General features: G+C 32.0%; 1 pseudogene; it reads left to right on the plus strand.

Annotated features, from left to right (window-relative positions):
* Window positions 1–6,478: 6,478 nt before the first annotated feature.
* On the plus strand, window positions 6,479–6,612 carry LOC145266799 (U2 spliceosomal RNA; annotated as a pseudogene).
* Window positions 6,613–6,898: the final 286 nt, after the last annotated feature.

The raw sequence follows: 6,898 nt of genomic DNA on the forward strand, positions 1-6,898 counted from the left end.
CAAGTTTTGTTGTGTCTGTCAAAAGTTTTAGCGTTACATACCAACCTACATACACACAGATGTTTGGGATTTGGGGGGCCCCCACTTGAAGAAAACTGATCAGTTGACCCACTTCTAGTGGTCCGTTTGACGTGAAATTTCGATATTTGTCATCCGGGTGATGGGGCTTCAATATGATAGCAAATTTGTCAAGTTTCGTTGTGTCTGTCAAAAGTTTTAGCGTTACAAAAAAACATACATACATACACACATACGTTTAAGATTTATATATATGGATAATGACAGGTTTTTGGAGGGCCCCCTTGAAGAAAACTGATCAGTTGACCTACTTCTAGTGATCCGTTTGACGTGAAATTTCGTTATTTGTCATCCGGGTGATGGGGCTTCAATATGATAGCAAATTTGGCAAGTTTGGTTGTGTCTGTCAAAAGTTTTAGCGTTACATACAAACCTACATACACACAGATGTTTGGGATTTGGGGGCCCCCCTTGAAGAAAACTGATCAGTTGACCCACTTCTAATAGTCCGTTTGACGTGAAATTTCGATATTTGTCATCCGGGTGATGGGGCTTCAATATGATAGCAAATTTGTCAACTTTGGTTGTGTCTGTCAAAAGTTTTAGCGTTACAAACAAACATACATACATACACACAGACGTTTGAGATTTATATATATAGACTAGCAGGGCTACCCGGCGTTGCTCGGGACCGTATAAACAATGAAAAAACAAAAGCAGATATTGAACATATGTTTGATTCTTAGGGGAGAGGAATCTTTCATCTCTATGTATTATTTGTTTTATCTACCCTAGGACTGATATTGTTCATGTTTTATCCCTAGCATAGGTAATTTACAGCATGTATATGAAATTGTTTTACCTTAGGGAGAAGAGAACAGGTAATATACAACATAATGTGTCTATATTACATCCCTGGCAACGCCTAGAAACCAGCTAGAACATGTATTTCAGTCAATCTTTATTATATCCTGGGCTATGCCGGGAAACCAGCTAATCTCTTTTTAGTGACTTGACCACCAAAATACCTCCCTAAGTGTGTCCTTTCTTTTGAACTTATTAGATATAGGTATCTAGAAATGTGTGTGAAATTTTGTTGAATGCATTGTTCACTATGATTTTCTTATTGTTCTACACAATATCAACTGTAGCGAAATAACACAGTAAACTTAGTGTAGTGTTAGAATAAAGAGCAAAGGAAAAAATTAGAATCATATTTTGTAATTGCAAATCTAAATTTGCTAGCATGTACCAGTATTTGCCAGGTTGTGGAAATTTGGAACTTATAACATATGTAGTGGCCTTTTCCTAGATACCTATTGCTAAAAATTATACTTTCATTTTGTTAGAAAAATCTCTCTTCAGATGCCCTGCATCATTCAAAATAAAAACAAATATTTTTATAATTGTTTCAGTATATTGCTACACAATGTGAAAGTTTTTAACGTTTGTAAAAAAAATCATGAATGTGCTTATATTGCAAAAAAGAAAATATCAGTGCACAGTATTGAAAGTGTTTGAGATTCAAAAGTCTGTAACATTTCTACTAACTTCATAAGATGTCATGTGAGAAACTGAATTGAATATCAAGACATTATCTGAAGCGTTTTTATTTTGGTGTAACATATGTGTTTACAGTGAACCTTAACTTTTAATAAACAGATTGGTATGCAATGACATAGGCTAAGAATCTTTAAAATATATATAAATTGGAAAAATGTGTGAACAAATGAAAAAAAAATGATCCGCTCCACTTGATGACATCAAGCACAGTAATGTTTTAGTTAAGAAAATATGAAATTGATGTTCAGTGATTAGTTTGGATGAATGAGAAAATGTAATTGTTTGATGCATAAAAATAACTCAGTTGCTGTATTTGATATTAAGCAGCAAAATATAGTGATTTGAATATTTGGGAAAACATCAAACCAGATTATGTAAAAAGAAAAAAAAAAGATGAAATTAGAAAATATATATTTTATGTTTATGAGTTCTGCCAATCAAAATTTTGTGGCAGAAATTGGGTGATTACCATGCAATTTTATTTTGGTAAAATTCTTAAATTATTAGAATGTTTATTATAATTTCTAATTAGTGACTTGTTATAATCAAAATCCGCCCTAAAGAGTGTCCTTTCTTTTATTAGGTATCAGAGTAGGTATCAAGATTTCTACTTCTATACAAATGTGATATTTCAGATCTGTACATAAAAAATTTGTTGAATATATAGGTTGAGAATTGTTCTGTGTCGCTCTCTCTCACACACACACGCATTCTCACTTTTATAGATATAATAGATAGATTACTCTAGATATATTTCCATATGTCTGAATACCCTATATACAAATTTTCAAATCTGTAGATAAAAAAATTTGTTGAGTATATAGGTTGAAAATTGTTCTCTCTCTCTCTCTCACACACACATTCTCAATTTTAGAGATATAATAGATAGATTATGCTAGATATATTTCCATATGTCTGAATACCCTATATACAAATTTTCTAATCTGTAGATCCAATATTTGTTGAATATATAGGTTGAAAATTGTTCTTACTCTCTCTCTCTCTCTCTCTGGCTACCTCACACACACATTCTAACTTTTATAGATATAATAGATAGATTATGCTAGATATATTTCCATATGTGTGAATACCCTATATACAAATTTTCTAATTTGTAGATAAAAAATTTGTAGAGTGCATAGGTTGAGAATTGTTCTCTCTATCTCTCACACACACACATTCTAACTTTTAATGATATAATAGATTATGCTAGATATATTTCGATATTTCTGAATACCCTATATATAAAAATTTGTTGAATGTATAGGTTGAGAACTGTTCTCTCTCTCTCTCTCTCTCTCTCTCGCTCACACACACACACATTCTAACTTTTATAGATATAATAGAAAGATTATCCTAGATATATTTCTATTTGTATGAATACTCTATATACAAATTTTAAAATCTGTAGATAAAGAATTTGTTGAGTATATGGGTTGAGAATTGTTCTCTCTCTCTCTCTCTCTCTCTCACACACACACACACATTCTCACTTTTATAGATATAATAGATTATGCTAGATATATTTCCATATGTCTGAATACCCTATATACAAATTTTCAAATCTGTAGATAAAAAATTTGTTGAGTATATAGGTTGAGAATTGTTCTCTCTCTCTCTATCACACACATTCTCACTTTTATAGATATAATAGACAGATTATGCCAGATATATTGAAATATGTCTGAATGCCCAATATACAAATTTTGAAATCTGTAGATAAAAAATTTGTTGTATACATAGGTTGACAATTGTCCTCTCTCTCACACACACACACATTCTCACTTTTATACATATAATAGATAGATTATGCTAGATATATTTCTATATGTCTGAACACCCTATATACAAATGTTCAAATCTGTGGATAAAAAATTTGTTGAATGTATAGGTTGAGAATTTTTATCTCTCTCTTTTTCTCTCTCTCTCTCTCGCTATCTCACACACACGCATTCTCACTTTTATAGATAAAATAGATAGATTATGCTAGATATATTTCCATATGTCTGAATACCCTATATACAAAGTTTCAAATCTGTAGATAAAAAATTTGTTGAATATATAGGTTTAGAATTGTTCTCTCTCTCTCTCTCTCTCACACACACATTCTAACTTTTGTAGTTATAATAGATAGATTATGCTAGATATATTTCCATATGTCTGAATACCCTATATACAAATTTTCTAAACTGTAGGTAAAAAATTTGTTGAGTATGTAGGTTAAGAATTGTTCTCTCTCTCTCTCTCACACACACACACACACAAGTTCTCACTTTTATAGATATAATAGATAGATTATGCTAGATATATTTCTATATGTCTGCCTACCCTATATACAAATTTCCAAATCTGTGCCCAAAAATGTGTGGAATATATAGGTTGAGAATTGTTCTCTCTCTCTCTCTCTCTCACACATATTCTCACTTTTATAGGTTATATAGGTTGAGAATTTTTTGCTCTTTCCATCACTCACATTCACACTTTTATAGATATAATACATAGATTATGCCAGATATATTTACATATGTCTGAATACCCAATATACACATTTTCAAATCTGTAGATAAAAAATTAGTTGAATATATAGGTTGAGAATTGTTCTCTCTCTCTCTCTTTCTCTCTCTCTCACACACACATTCTCACTTTTATAGATATAATAGATAGATTATGCTAGATATATTTCCATACGTCTGAATACCCTATATCCAAATTTTCTAATATGTAGATAAAAAATTTGTTGAATATATAGGGTGAGAATTTTCCTTCCTCTCTTTCTCTCTCTCTCTTTCTCACACACACACAAGCTGAAAATTGTTCTCTCTCTCTCTCTCTGACTCTCTCTCTCTCTAACACACACACACATGGTCATTTTATAGATATAATAGATAGGTTATGCTAGATATATTTCTATATGTCTGAATACCCTATATACAAATTTTTAAATCTGTAGATAAAAAATTTGTTGAGTATATAGGTTGAGAATTGTTCTTTCTCTCTCTCTCACACACACATTCTCACTTTTATAGATATAATAGATTATGCTAGATATATTTCCAAATGTCTGAATACCCTATATACAAATTTTCAAATCTGTAAAGATAGAATTTGTTGAATATATAGGTTGAGAATTGTTCTCTCTCTCTCTCTTTCACACACATTCTCACTTTTATAGATATAATAGATAGATTATGCTAGATATATTTCCTTATGTCTGAATACCCTATATACAAATTATCAAATCTGTAGATACAAAATTTGTTGAGTATATAGGTTGAGAATTGTTCTCTCTCTCTCTCTCTCTCTCTCACTCACTCACTCACTCACTCACAAACACACACACACATTCTACCTTTTATAGATATAATAGATTATGCTAGATATATTTCCATATGTCTGAATACCCTGTATACAAATTTTCAGATCTGTACATAAAAATTAGTTGAATATATAGGTTGAGAATTGTTCTCTCTCTCTCTCTTCTCTCTCTCTCTTTCACACACATTCTCACTTTTCTAGATATAATAGATAGATTATGCTAGATATATTTCCATATGTCTGAATACCCTATATACAAATTTTATAATCGGTAGATAAAAAATTTGTTGAATATATAGGGTGAGAATTGTACTTACTCTCTCTCTCTCTCTCTCTCTCACGCACACATTCTCACTTTTATGGATATAATAGATAGATTATGCTGGATATATTTCCATATGTCTGAATACCCTATATACAAATGGTCAAATCTGTAGATAACAAATTTATTGAATAGATAGGTTGAGAATTGTTCTCTCTCTCTCTCTCGCAACCTTACACACACAACCACACGCAAACATTCTGACTTTTATAGATATAATAGATCGATTATGCTAGATATATTTCCATATGTCTGAATACCCAATATACAAATTTTCAAATCTGTAGGTAAAAAATTTGTTGAATATATAGGTTGAGAATTGTTCTCTCTCTCTCACACACTCACATTCTCACTTTTATAGATATAATGTATAGATTATGCTAGATATATTTCTATATGTCTGAATACCCTATATACAAAGTTTAAAATCCGTAGATAAAAATACGTTGAGTATATAGGTTGAGAATTGTTCTCTCTCTCTCTTACGCACACACACACACACACACATTTTCACTTTTATAGATATAATAGATAGATTATGCTAGATATATTTCCATATGTCTGAATACCCTATATACAAATTTTCAAATCTGTAGATAAAAAATGTATTGAATATATAGGTTGAGAATTGTTGTCTCTCTCTCTCTCTCTCTCTCTCTCTCTGGCTACCTCACACACACACACATTTTCACTTTTATAGATATAATAGATAGATTATGCTAGATATATTTCCATATGTCTGAATACCCTATATACAAACTTTCAAATCTGTAGATAAAAAATTTGTTGAGTATATAGGTTGAGAATTGTTCTCTCTCTCTCACACGAAACTGTGCGCTCGGCTTCTTCCCCCCCTTCCCACCCCAAATGCTTGGGAAACTGTGCACTGTTTTTGTTGGTTTTCAAGCTGCCTCTTCCCCCCCCCACACACACACAGTTTAACAGTAGTAGGAGGTCAAGAGAAAGAGGGTGAGAGAGAGAGAAGAGTAAGTTGGTGAGAGAGAGAGAAAAGAGAAAGAGGGTGTTGGTTTTATATTTTTATTATCGTCTAATATTTTGAAAGCTGAATTTCTAATAAAATGTGCATCTATAGGAGATAATGCCTGGGAATGTGTTCCCCCCCCCACAGTTTAACAGTGGTGTGACGTCAAGAGAAAGAGGGTGAGAGAGAGGGAAGAGTAAGTGGGTGAGAGAGAGAAAGAGAGAGAAAAAAAAGAAAGACGGTGTTGGTTTTGTGAAAAAAGTTGTTATTTACAATTGTTCGCATTCTTGGCCTTTTGGTCAAGATCAAAGTGTAGTATCTGTTCTTCAGATGCTGCACTTCTATTTCTTGTTCTCTTTCGGTGGAGGAGAAATCCTCCACGACTGAGACAATTTTTATTTTTGTACCTTTTCTCCACGTTAAAAAACGACCCTGGTGTCTAACTCTGTCCCGTGGGGAGGCATAGTAAATAGGTACAATTGTTCGCCATTAGTGGATGTTGACGTCACGTCACGTGACATGACTAAGCGTTTTTTTTTTTTAGTATGAATAACATTTTTTGTTTTAATTATAAAGTCTACACTTAATTTTATAGAAAATGATGTATATATAATAGAAAAAAAAAATTACTGGTTTTGTTGGATTCAAGTGGATCCCCCCCCTCCAGTTTAAGAGATAGCAGGTCACGTGGTAATATA

Source organism: Euprymna scolopes, chromosome 41 (assembly GCF_053919585.1).
Source record: "Euprymna scolopes isolate OS-2025 chromosome 41, ASM5391958v1, whole genome shotgun sequence".
Classification (NCBI taxonomy): domain Eukaryota; kingdom Metazoa; phylum Mollusca; class Cephalopoda; order Sepiida; family Sepiolidae; genus Euprymna; species Euprymna scolopes.